The 14,196-nt window shown below is 43.2% G+C and overlaps 1 protein-coding gene across 2 annotated transcripts in view; it reads right to left on the bottom strand.

The window, feature by feature from the left end:
- Ankrd44 (ankyrin repeat domain 44) overlaps positions 1–14,196 on the bottom strand; it is a 267,140-nt gene that overhangs the window by 58,628 nt on the left and 194,316 nt on the right. The window lies entirely within an intron of this gene.

Raw genomic sequence — 14,196 nt, 5'->3', positions numbered from 1 at the left:
TCTTTGCTGGTATAAAGAACCATCTTGGCTTGGTTCATATTGGCCTTATGCCCTTACGGGTCCTTGAATCAATACTGTGTAGGATATCAGATGGGATAACCCACTCTGTGCATATTCAATCAGTCTACCACGACTTTAGTGTTTGTAACTTAATTACATGTTCAAAGTTTCTTTGTCATCACTGGGAAGCTTTCCCAGCCCCACACTTTTCCTTCATTCTGCTTTTTTGTTCCGCCTTTCTCCTAATACCGGGAATTGAACCTAGGGCTTGATACATGCAAAGCAAGCACCCTACCACTGAACCACAGCCTCCACGTGTGTGTGGTCTATGTGCATGTGTCCACATGTGTGTGAGAACATGCTTATGCAAGTACACATGCATATAGAGGCCAGAGGTTGACATCCAGTGTTCTCCCTTGACTGCTCTCCACTTTACTGAGGCAAGGTCCTCGCTGAACATGGACCATGGAACTCTGCAGGTCTCGCTAGCCAGCTCCCCCTGGGATTCCCTATCTCTGACTCCTGAGTGCTGGATTCACAGGCAGAACCCACAGCATCATGGCTTTACATTGGTTCTAGGGATCTGGTGTCCAATTCTTGTGCTGCTAAGGCAAACTCTTTCCTGAGCCCTCTCCCAAGCCCTGACAGTTTCATTGCTTTTTCTTCACTTATAAGTCCAGCTGGGACTTCCATTCCAACACTGGTAAAAATGGCAAATGCTATACACATTTGTCTTGTTCCCACCATTAAAGGGAAAAGGGCTTTCAGTGTTTCACTATTAAGTTTTGTGTTTTTACCAAAGATGGTTTGCTGACAATCTTTATCAGATTAATGAAGTTTCTTTGTATTCAGTTTGCCAAGATTTTTATATTATATGCAGACATTGAGCTCTACATAATGGTTTTTAACTGCACTAAGCTATTTTGCTGATGTTTTCCCTGCCTCTTCTCTTAATATGGTAAATGACCTTGCTTAGTTTTTTTCAGTGGTACACTCCACTTGAGTCCTAGAGCAAACAGCTGCACTTGGCTGTGACGGATTATCTTTTAAATATATTGCAGTTAATTTGCTGACATTTTGCTTAGGACTATCAATATTTTTACTGGAAGTTTTCATCTAAAATACTTTTTTTACCTCTACCTTTGCATGAAAAAAAAATTTTTTTTAAATAAGCTTTTGAGAACTAAAGAGATTACTCAGTTGTTAGGATCATGGACTGTTCTTTCAGAGGACTTGCTTACAATACAAGTACCCGTGTCAGACGGCTCCAACCACATGTGATTCCAGCTCCAGGGACCCGACATCCTCCTTTGGCCTCCATGGACACCTGCACTTGTGTGCACACACTCACACACAGATAGACACACAAACACATAATTAAAATATAAAATCTTAAAAAAAAAAACCATAAAATCTAGTCCTGGTCCACACTGATGAAAGCACATAGTAGTTCTTTTATCTAATTTTTGTGTCATTTCATCCTAGTAAGATAAGCTCATTTCTGTGGGTAGAAAGAGAGAACGCTACAAAAGCCGCCATTGCCAATACAGTGATTCACCCACTCACTTCCTGCATTGCTATCAGACCACAATACCCAAAATCCACCTCAGATGACCGACGCTTCCTACGCTGCACGTTCTCAATAAACACAGCGTCGCTGACCATAAGTCATCAGGGGCCAGCCTGGGCGATGGTGGCTTTCTATTTCCGAGTAAAGCGAAACAGAAATCTTCCTTTTTGAGTACCATGTGGTAATATTCTTGGATTGCAGTTACTGTACACGCCCAAAACCGTCTTCTCTGCTGCACATGTGATGACAGCACAGTCCTTACATATTTGCACAGATCTGGCTCACTAGCTACCAGAGAAAGCGCACTAGCTGGTTAGGAGACTCAGGGAGTTTGCCCCCTGCGGGGCACTGTGGAACACTGCAGCTCTTTGCTGTTGCACAGTGCTCTGTAAACGAAAGCCTCCTGACGTGGAAAAGGGATGCATAACACAAAAAATAACATAGGTAATTTCAGGGAAAGCAGCATAGATATGGTGCCATTTGGCTTAACCATTCACCTCCCAGAGCACTATTAATTCAATGATAAAATGTGAATGTTGTCTGTTTGGGTGTCACTCTTAGAGTCTTCATAAAAACACGAGGTTTCCGGGCATACAGGTAGACAGCATCTGGGATGAAAGGCAGCAGGGTCTTCCCTCCTCTTCCCACTGTCCATGTCTATCAACTCACCCGCTTCCTGGAGAGCTAGATTGGCTGAGGTTGTGCACTGTAGAACACTTAACTGCAAAAACTGACAGCCACCTTGGAAGGGTGACAGGTAGTCAGCTCCACAATAGTCAGGGTCGCGGGTCACATTTGATCAATTCCGCACACTGAGCACGTGCAGTTCTTTGTGTTATGCTAGGGAACAAGGCTACTGCCTGTGTTTCCATGGTGATTTCTGAGAGCAACACTCAAGCTTAAAAGTTACTCTTTTAATCAACAGTAATTTTCATCTGGGTGATATTCTGATATTCCCATGCTACTCTGAAGGATATTGGTACTGTGTTAATTTACTTTCTGCCTCAGGTCAGGGTGCAATTCATTTGCTTTGAGCAATGGATGTTTTATCAGAGGAAAAGGAGCTGGAGAGGGATGCCAAAGCTGAGAGGCATGGCAACATAATTAAAATTTCAGAACAAAAAATACAGAAGATAGTTAACTTGAATACGAAATTATCAACGTCAAAACAAAATTTAAAACAATATGAGATGAAAGAGCATCCTGCTTCAGAAAGACTCCTTGCCTGCTTGCTCTTAATAACACAAAATCTGTGCTCAGCAACGCAAATGTCCTTTGGACACCATTTCTTAATATTAGATGGCAATATAAGATTTCTGCGGTAAACATTGAGAAATGGTCTATTGATTCCGGCCCAGGCCATAAAACACACAGCTTAAGGGAAATTTCTTCTGATACAATTAAGGCTAATTTTTGTTGGGACTCAAAAACACTGGCCACAGACCACAAAGACTATGTCTGCTTGGTGAATAGTAAAAGAATCAGCACGGATTCAAGTGAGTGGGTAAGAAAGCTGTTATTACCTTAAGCAAAATCAGAGCAGATGGAGGAGACTTGACACACATATTCAGATGCGTGCTTGCCTCAGACAGCATCTTTTATGAGTGGCTGATCCCAGATGGTGGCGCGATCAGCAGCCTGGGTTTACATACAGCATCTATTTTCTCTTTGCTCCAATGTATTGTGTCACTTACGACTGTTTCAATTAATAGGCAAGGCATAGATCATCAGAATCAAAGAAGCCATCACTAGCCATGTTCTCTGATATCTCATAAATCGGGTACTTGTTGATTTAGCCAGTCAAGCTCAGACCCCCTCCCCCAGCACCCGACCTTATTCACTTCATTTCCAGTTTCAAGCTGCTACTCCATGGTCACGGGGTCACACAAATGGTCGAGGAGAAGTGTGAAGAGATGTGCTTAGCAGACACACTATGCTGACGGGAATAGGCAAGCATCTCATTGACCAGAAAACCCCCACAGCATCTCACCTGGACTTTTTCTGGAACTCCTGTTTGATCCCAGAGAACGGTAACATATATAACAGAAATACAGACTCCCAATAAAGCAACAACTTACTTTATCACGGTTATCTATTTACATGCGGTTCCCGTTGCTGGACAGTAAGATTACAGATACGGTACTTTTTCAGTTTTTAGGGATGGCCCAGCGTGCAGGAGTTGGGGGTCTCTTTAAGTTACAGACAGTGAGGAAATAACAATTGCTGCTACTTTTATCTCTCATGTATCAGGCACGGTGCTAGACAAATTCCTTATTTCTTTGTTTGCTCAACTTTACTGAAGTAAAATTGACAAAAAAATACATATTATATAATATAATGTTTTAAGTTATGCATAAAGCACAAACTGATAATCCCAAGCTACTAAACTTCCACCACCTTTCAAGTGGCTGTGTGTGAGCATGTGTGTGTGAGCATGTGAGTGTGTGTGCCCATGAGCACATGTGTGTGTTTGTGTGCATGTGTGTGTAGAACATTTGCTGTCTGCTCTGTGACACAGCATTGCTACCTGTAGCCATCATGCCATTCAACAGGTATCAGCATCCTGCAGAGCTCAGACTGCGCAGTCTCAACGACGTCCTCCATGTTCCCTGACTCCCGGCTCTTGGAAACTTCGTTTTTATGAGCTTGTATAGTGTTTCGCCTTTCTGTGTCTGGTTTATTTCATACAACATAATGTATTCCATGTTCATTTTATGTAGTTATGAAGTGGCAGAACTCCCTTCTCTTAAAAAGCTGAATATTACATTTCATACACTATATATATACATATATAATTATATGTAACATATAGTTATATACATAACTCTTTGCATATATGTGTTATATAGTTTTATTTATTCTTCCGTCAAGAGACAGTTGTTTCCAAAACTGAATAATGCTTCCATGAACACACAGTCTCTTAAGAGATACTGATTTTACTTTCTTTGGATGTACACCAGGAATGGGATTGATACTACATTAGAGTTCTGTTTTTAACTTTTGAAGATTAACTTACTTTCTCCTATTCAATGTTCAAAATAACATAGGCTCCATTTAGCAGATTAGGCAAAACATGGAGCCTAACAGAAGTAAAGCAAAATGCTCACAGGCCTTGTGTTGGACATTTGGCCTCAGGACAGCATAACATGGAAGCCCTTGAACTTTCAACCTTGCCATCCCTCCTCACCCACTAGGCCAAGCTTCCTCCAGCTCAGGCTGAGTTGTCAGGTGTGTGGCAGGGAGGGAGGAAAATGATCCTGGGACCATCCAGTGGCCCTACAGGAGATGGTTTAGTGTAAATTCTAAATGCTGGCACAGACATTGGCCGCCTCTGCCCTGCTGGGTGAGCAGTGATAGAAGCAGGGTCTTTTCTAGACATCTATGACTAAAGAGCTTTTGCTATGTAGACAGTAATAGGACATAACACCCCAGAAAACATGGAAAGGGAGGAAGGAAATAGCCATGCTGTGCTGGGGTGGGGGGGTGCACAGACCACATGGCAACATGACAAAGCTCTTCTGCAGGAACTGGAGCAGAGCCAAGCAAAATGGAAAGCACTGGGAGAAGGCAAACAGCCCAGAGTTGCTATTATAATTCCATGATTAACCTGTGAAGAACTTGGAGATGCGGATAATATTGAACCAATATTTATGTGATATGGTTTTATCTCCCAAACTAGTTTCTGATTTCTTTGAAAGTTACAGCCTTGTGTAACATATTCCTGTGTCAACCATAGTTCAATACATTCTTCTAAGTCCACCCCATTGTTTTGGTTTTTGTTTGTTTGTTTCTGAGACAGGGTTTCTCTGTGTAGCCCTGGCTATCCTGGACTTGATTTATAGACCAGGCTGGCCTCAAGCGCACAGAGAACTGCCTGCCTCTGCCTCCTATGCTGGGATTACAGGTGTGTGCCAATGCTCCCAGCTCCACGCTATGGAGGCCGGATATCCTGAGAGGTGAAGCCTCCCTGAAGGGAACGGGTCACCGGGAGCACGGCCTGAGGTTTTTTAACTCAATCCTAGCCCCGCTCTACTCTATGGTATTGACTAGCCCTCCCCTGAGGCCATCTCTATTTTACCATAGCGAACTGTATCCCTTCTTAAATCATGAACCAAAATCAGCCTTTCCTTTATGAAGCTGCCTTTGCTGGGTATCTTGACATAGCCACAAAAAGAGTAATAAATACACTCACAAAGGTCACCATCCTTCAAAAAGGTCCCCATCCTTCCTGGGATGGTCTCCTAACATCCTCCTGGGGCCAAGCTGTCTGGCTTGACAACTGGGCTGCTGTCTTGTCTCACTGAATGCTGCCTCATGGGTTTTTGACTGAGGGGTGTGGTGGTTTGAATGAGAATGGATCCCACAGGCTCAGATGTTTGAATGTTTGGTTCCCAGTTGGTGGAACTGCTTGGGAAGGTGTTTCACTGGGGTAGGACCTTGAGGTTTCAAAAATTCCTAACAGTCCCAATAGACTTTTCAGCATCCTGTTTGTGGGGGAAGTGAGAGCTCAGCTGCTTCTCCAGCACCATGCCTGCCTGCCTGCTGCCATGCTCCCCACCACGATGGTCATAGACTCACTCTCTGAAACTCCAAGCCCCAATAAACTCTTTCTTCTGTAAGCTGCCTTAGTCATGGGGTTTTGTTACATCAATGTAAAAGTAACTAAGAAGGAGGAGGGAAGAAGAGACAAGGAAGGAAAAAGGAGAACAAGCCAGATTCACTTTGTTTTTCAGTTCACATTTAAACTACACCATCTTTAAGAAGTCTTTATTTTTCCTACATCGCTGGGTCTTTAGAAACGTTCCCATTAAAATCAGTAATGCCTATTTGAATCTCTTAGTGCTCACTATATGTCTGGAAACAATTACAGAGGTGTGTGTGTGTGTGTGTGTGTGTGTGTGTGTGTGTGTGTGTAATTTTTAATTTGCCAAGTGTCTTTACATTAGTTTTACATATTTTTTTTATTTTTCTTATTAGTTACATTTTGTTAACTGTATCCCAGCTGCAAAGCTCTTCTCTGTGGCATAACAGTACTGCTCCTCCCTTGGGGGGTGGGGAGGTCAAAGAGCCTGCCATTGAGTTCCTGTTAGAAATAGTCCTTGTTCCCCTTACTATGGGAAACCAATTGGTTACACAGATTTGTAGATATTGAAGAAAAAAAATAACAAAGGAGATTACAATAAAATGCTTTCACAGCTAAAAAGAAGGCCAGTCCATAGAAGCGTAAATTTTTTTTTCTCTCCAACCTGTCATCTTTTCTGAAATTATCTTCAAAGCAAACAAAAGACTTAACCAAAACACTTAAAAACTACCCTTTAAACTTCATCATTAAATCAAGCTGATCAATTAGCAATGCATCACTTTTGTTCAGCCTTTTTGGCACCTAATAAGTGCTTGAAATTATTAGGACATGACAAAGTTGAAATTTAAAGTCATGTATGTTTCAAGTCAAGTATCCTTTAATTTGTCTTTGAAGCTGAACGCTAGTCTTCCTTAAACACTGGCTGCCAGGGTGTGACTAAGCAGTAAGCCACAGCAAGTTCCACTTTTGTGCCGCTTTTCCCTACATCACGTTCAGCCTCCATTACGAGACTCCCTTTTCCTGCCACCGAGATGAAAATCTCTAACAAATAATAAAAATCCCTCCAGGCATTTCAGTCACAAACGTAGATTCATGTCAGCAGTTAACCAGTCTGTTCTAGTATAAGAACCATAAACCCTGAAGGCTGCCTACCACTGGAGCCTCTCCCCACCAAAGGCTGTGGTGGAGAAGGGGTCAAGGCGGGACCTCTCTGTCCCCTCTTGCCCTCTCGATGCCCACTTCCTCTAAGGTTGAAGGGGATAGGAAAACAAGAGGCAGCAGAGACCATGGTCTAACCAGCCAGCATGCACTCTTGGCAGTGATGTCCACATGGGCCAGATGTTAACATTATTTCCCTTTGGAGCATCACAGGAGGCTCTCCTCTTACCTGTAGCTCCCTCTTCTGAAGTCATGGCCCTGCCTCACAGGAACTGACTCTCCCTCTCCTGTTCAAGGAACCCTGATCCTCCCCACTATCGTAGACAACTCTCTTCAGCAAGATTCAAGAGAGCTCTAAGCCAGTTGTGGCCTCTGACATACATCTGGGCACTGGGAACATGACACATTTTCCCATTGCAGCTGATGGTGGAGTGATCCTTCACAGTGGGCTTTTTGATATGACCTCCTGGCAAGCAAAGTGTGGTTAGAGCCATTTATCACGTGCCAGACCCCTGTGCCCACTAAAGTGCATAGAAGCTAGACCAGACACCCAAGCCACCTCAGTGAAGTGTCTTGGTTTGGTCTTTAGTCAAAAGGAGGAAATCTTTTTCCTCACTGTGGGAGTGGTGTGATGCAGAGTACAGCTAAACTAAAAAAAAAAAAAACAAACATGCAAACAAAAAAACACCTCTCCACAATCTTGAGCTTTCTGCCTTCCCGGGCCATATTTTCCCAGATTAAGTGAGCTGTGGGCTGAAGCAGAGGTATTTAGTTTTGAAATGTGGGGGCAGCAGGCTGGCTGTTCTGAGCCCTCCACTGGAGGTTGTTTATTTCAATAAATTTTGTTAAGTGAATCTTTCATCAATGGCCAGACTGACTCATAGTGAGATCAGAAGGACCTTCTGCTTCATTGTAATCTTCAGACCATTTGCTGAATTGTCTGTTCTACTGTTCTGAATATAGATTCAACTTCTGTGAACTCATTCATAACACTGAGGGGCTGCTAGTGGCATCGGAACGCCTGCGTCCACCTCAGCCCTCACTCAGCGGTCAGCGGTCAGCGGTAGACCGCTCACACCAGTGTTGCTGAGGGTTCCACAGAACAATGTTCATGCAAAGCCTGCCATCTCAAAGTCAAGTGCTCTAAGAACAGCTCACGGCACCTCAGGGGACAGAAAACGTCATTACAAGCTTGTTGGGGAGCCAGGTTCAAATTCACTGGTTATCTTCAGGCAACCTTTCCTTTTGATGTGACTACTTCCTTAAAAAATGTCAAAAATAAACTATCTCCTTTAAACCCCACTTTCTTGATATAAAGAAGCTTAGACACTGAAACGCATCCTATACAGACACGTGTGTTTATTCAGAGCCAGTTGCTAACAATGCTCAAGTCTGTGATAAAGGTCAGAAACACCTAGGAGTTTATATGAACGCAAATAATTTTGTTTTTAGTTGTCCAGAGCACAGTTGTCTTTCGAGAACCACAGCACTCCTGTGGGGATACACACTTTGGAGATTGCTAACTACACCCACTTACTCTTATTGTTGAAGTTCAAGATCATGGGAGAGCCTGGGGAAGCAGCCAAATTCCAAGAGATTATTAAGTTTAGCAAAATCCTGGACTGGATTTAATCTGAACCCTCTATTTTTCCAAACCATCTTTCTAAGTCTGTGGAGGCAGTTTGTGTAATTATGCTGGAAGGTATGTTTTCTGACTTTGAAAATAACAAAGTCATACGAGTCTTTTTGCTCACAGACAAATGCTCAATACCGTAAAAGAAAATGTGCCAACAGAAACTGAAATTCCAAATAGGGGTCTATTGCCCACATCTTTCTTTCCAGTCAGTTTGAGCGGACTGCACACGGGAACCCAAGCCCTCTGCCAGGCCCCTCCCCCACTCAAGCAAACATTTGATTCTGACAGAGGTACTTTATTAGACAGGAACCCTCCACTCCGCTTTGAGAGTTTGAGCCCAATTGAATTTGACTGGTCACAGTTCTTTGTGCACACTGATAGGCAGATTTCTAGAGCAAGCTCAGGACAGACATCTTTGATCAAAAGCAATGAGCACACTGGCTTAAGTGGGAGGGTGGGACAGAATTCTGAGCCTGGCTAGTCTGTCAAGACTGAGGAATTCATCACTTTCTAAGAGCTTTTTCTGGGTAGAACTAGCTCAAAGTCAGTTTAACTAGAGAAAACAGAGTTAAAACAGCTAACAAGATTTCTGTTTCATTTTGATTTTTGGGAAAATAAAAACAAAATATGGTTTATAAATTTTAAGCTTTTACTCTCAGACAAGAGCCATAAACCATGAATGTCAAGCAAATATATACTAAGTTAAATGTCACCGTCATTTATGCATATGCATAAAATTTAATGATTTGCATATTTAATGATTTGCATAAGCACAGTAATAGTTCTACTAGCTAAGAGGAGGGGCTGGGAGCAAATGTCACCGACTGTACAAAAGTCAGCTCACTCCAATGGCCACCTGCCATTTCATTGCACTGCAGCTCCAAAAACACAAAGCCAGGTCTAGGGGGAAATACTCATTTATGCTCTCTGTTCCTTCTACAGGCCAGAGCACAGGCTGGGAATCTGAACTAAAGAATTGTTTCTGGGGGGGACACGGGCTGGAGAGATGCTTCAGAGTTAAGAGTATTGACTGTTCATCCAGAGGACCCAGGTTCAATTCCCAGCACCCACATGGCAGCTCACAACTGTAACTCCGGGTCCAGGGTTTCTGACACCCTCACACAGACATACATGCAGCAAAATGCCAATTAACATAAAATAAAAATAAATTATAAGAAAAAGAGAGACTAGTCTCTTGGGAGAAAGTTTGCTCAGAGTGATCCTGAGTACCATAAAACGGGGCTTTTCATGAGAGAACCTGGCAGAATCAAGGCCAGCTTGTTAAAAAAAAAAAAAAAAAAAAAAAAAAGGTTTCTGGTAAGATAAGATGTTTGAGATAAGGGGTATTTGACATGACAGTGAATCCCATAAATCTACCCCTTGTGTATACTGGTACATTGGTTTATGTTCCTAACATCTAGTGCCTAAGGAAATGGGGCATTTTAGGGACTATGTTGGTACGGGGTTCCCAAGGGGAGGACAGAGAGAAAAAATTAGAAATGCTCCCCTATACAAAAGAAACCACCCTCTCTCACCTCTTCATGTAACACTCATCCTAGAGATGACCCTGTTCTCTCTCCCCTCCTGGAACCTTTATCCTGTCCCATCTCCTCCAAAACTGGTTCATTGTTGGATGAGCTAGCAGGAGGGTAAGACACCTGTAAAGGTCTGGCTTAGTGCTTCACATCCGGTGGGGATGGGTGCAAGACTATTCTCTGTTCTGTTTGTTTTGATTTGGTGTTAGAGAGGGATGCTGTGAGAATGTGCACAGCCTGCTTAGGAGCTCTGCTCAGTACAAAATGCACCCAAGAGGAATTTCAGGATGTATTCCAAAGTGGGTGCACATAAAGGTTTCCAGCCAACAACAGCCACTCAGGAAAGTCCCGTTTGTGTGAGAAATGATTCATGGCGGCTCTTTCTTAGAAGCAAACAAGGGTGATGCTTCTGCCAGTTTACACTGATTATCTGGTCTGATTCCGCTGACAGTACAAATGAGGATCAATTAATACCTCCCTTACCTACTATAGACTATTCCTAGTTTCCAGAAACAATCACCTTTGTAAATACAAAGGCAAGAGCTGATCCAACCCAAGAGACAAGTCTTTTTTGCCTTGTGGCCAGAAAAATCTTTTCATCTGATAAAAGAATGGACTCAAAATGGCGTTCCTAAAAAAGGAAACCAAGGCATGCAGCACATCACACGGACAGAAAGAAGGTGTTGGCAGATCATTATGCTCTGAACACTACAGGACTGTCAATAACTCATTATAGCTCCACAGAGCGGCACACATTATTAAAAGCACAACAACAAACTTAGTAATAAAAGTTCATATAACCAATTATGGCATATGGTTTTCTGGGAGGAAAGCAATTAGAGACAGCTGTGTCTTAAGTGTATTTCAGAAGACAGGCTCAGAGTGGGTAATTACAACTGTAAGCTCTCTCCTAGCGGTGAAAACGCACATTCATATATCTGCACACTTTGAAAGGAGCCTTTCGTACAGAAGGTCGAAGCCCAAAGTCATCCTTGCTCATAGGCCTAGAGCAAGCACCACTGCAAAGCTGGAGTTAAAAAGATGACACTGCCTTATTTTAACCAGTTCCTACGGAGCACCAGCTCCGTGTTTGGGGCTTGGGGAGAATCTGTAATGGAAGGGGGTGTGCAGTTTGCTGAATAACTACTCCTTTAAAATCAGAACTCATAAAATGTGCCATTACTAGTCCTTGTTCTTCCGAAGACCACAGTCATAACTTTGGACAAACTAGCTAATTCCTCCATGACTGATTCGTTCACCTGCATGATTCAAGGCTGCTCCTTGGCCACTTGGGGTTCTCTATCACAGTCAGTGCCCAGGAGTTCTGAAATCACTGGCTTCCTACACCTACTATGGAGGGCACTTTATGTTTTTCCCTTGCCTCACTGTATTTCATCATCACCTCAAGAAGTGGATCCACAGGAGGAACTTTAAGTGGTTTTCCAAGACACCATAGCCTTCCTCCTTTCTCTTCTCTCTCATCCCCCTTGACAGATCATGAGTCACCACATAAGATACCCAGCTACACTAGAACAACATGGAAAACCCCAGAGAATAGTGGGCCACAGCTGTAAACCCAGAACTGAGGAAGTAGAGGCAGGAGGATTGAAAGTTTGAGGCCAACCTGGCTAGACAACAAAATTAGAAAGGGGACCATTTGGGAAGAGTAGAGAGATAACTAGAAGAGATAGAGAGGAAGACAGAGAGGAAAGTGGAAGAAAAGAAATACCATGAACACACAGGGCTAATACATGTCTTAGGAAGCCTTTAGTCCTTAGCCCAGCATGTGACCTCTTCAGATATCTTTGCTAGACCTATTCAGCGCAGTCATTCCGGAAGTCCTAGCTCACCACAACAATAAGGCAGAGCACCACTATTGATGGTTTCAGCCACTAACTTTTTGGGTGATTTATTATGTATGCAGCCAAAGTAGCTGAAAAGGAACTAGGGGAGGAAAACAAACAAACAAACAAACAATAATAATAATCAGAAAACTGCTACCTACTCCCAACAAACTCTTCAGTACTCATAAGAACCCCAGAGAAGATGATAATGAATTCTTCAAGAATGGTGAAGGTAAATGTAACTCACCAGGCCGTGCAGTGAGAAACAAGAGAAACAAGAAAAATCCTGTTTTTGTTTCCAAACTGGGTGACTTTATATGGATTTCCCCGTGCTCCATAGTAGAAGAACTCTAATAAGACTGACCATGGGCCGAAGCAACTGAAGGACAGCAAAAGAGCACAGTCTGGTTAGTTCTGTGTAGGTTCTGATACTCTAGCTTTCTGGTTCCCAGCTCATGTCTTTCTTAGTAGACGAAGTACAGCAGACACTGTGTGTTTATTCAGAGGAATAACATGGGAAACTAGAAATGCAAGTAGGGTGGGTTGATTGGTTGATTGATTGATTGAGGCATGCTCTCACTATGTAACCCTAGCTGGAATGGAATTTGCTATATTGACTAGGCTGGCCTCTAACTCAGAGCCCTCCTGCCTCTGCCTCCCAAATGCTTGATTAAAGGTGTGTGCCATCATGCCTGGAACAACTTCTTTACTTCTTTACAGGATAAAATTTGAGGCTAGGCTGTCTTCAAACTCAAGATCCTGTTGTGTCTACCTCCCAAATGTTGGGTATACAGGCTGTCTTAGTCATGGTTTCTATTGCTGTGAAGAGACACCATGACTGGCAACTCTTATAAGGAAACATTTCACTGGGGCTGGCATACAGTTTCAGAGGTTTAGTCCATTGTCATCATGGAGGGAAGCATGGCAGCACACAGGCAGACATGGTGCTGGAGAGGAGGCTGAGAGTTCTACATCCAGATAGGCAGGTAACAAGGAGTAAGATGCTGGGCCCTCAAAGCCCGCCTCCCAGAGACACACCTCCTCCAACAAGGCCACACCTCCTCCAACAAGGCCACACCCACTCCAACAAGGCCACACCTCCTCTAACAAGGCCACACCTCCAGTTTCTATGGGCCTATCAGGCCATTTTCATTTAAACCGCCACATAGGCATATAAACATATTCAAGGGCAGTAAAGAAAATGGCACCAGTCATCAGCCCACAAAGACAGTGGGTTGGGAACATTCAAGTATCCTCGTGAAGCTAAGCCAAGAGTGGTGTCAAGAAAGTAGCCAATTGTGAGCTGTTGGACATAGCTTTTATTGAGCTTTCCCCTCAGCCTCCCCAGGAAGATTTCAAAACAGGAATCTTACATTAAAATGTTAGAGTTTAGGTCTGGCTAGATGGCTCGGTGGGTGGAGTGCTTGCTCATCAAGCCAGTGATCTGAGCTCAACATGAACTCATGTAAATAAAGGGAGAGAGATCTGACTCCACAACGTTGTCCTCTGCCCTTCGTGTGTGCTGTGACATACGCATTTCACATATGTGCACACGCACTCACACTCACACACACACAATTTCTAGCAACCCTTTCCTTCCTGGTCTTCCAACCAGCTGGGCCTCCCTTTGCAGAAGGGTTCTCTATTTGCCACAATCCCCATCACTCCTGACTGTTTTACACCTGAGCTCACATCCCCCTCCATGTTTCAAGTCACTGTGGGCACTGGAGTATTGTGTCTCATGACCATCACCAAGAGAAGAATTCAGATTTCAACATCCCCACCCCCAGTATCGCTTAATCATATGATCTTTCTTTCTCTACCTCTTTCTTTCTTTCTTTCTTTCTTTCTTTCTTTCTTTCTTTCTTTCT

The sequence above is a fragment of the Psammomys obesus genome, unplaced genomic scaffold (assembly GCF_907164565.1).
Source record: "Psammomys obesus unplaced genomic scaffold, mPsaObe1.curated_primary_1811, whole genome shotgun sequence".
Classification (NCBI taxonomy): domain Eukaryota; kingdom Metazoa; phylum Chordata; class Mammalia; order Rodentia; family Muridae; genus Psammomys; species Psammomys obesus.
This window is presented reverse-complemented; position numbering and strand designations above follow the sequence as displayed.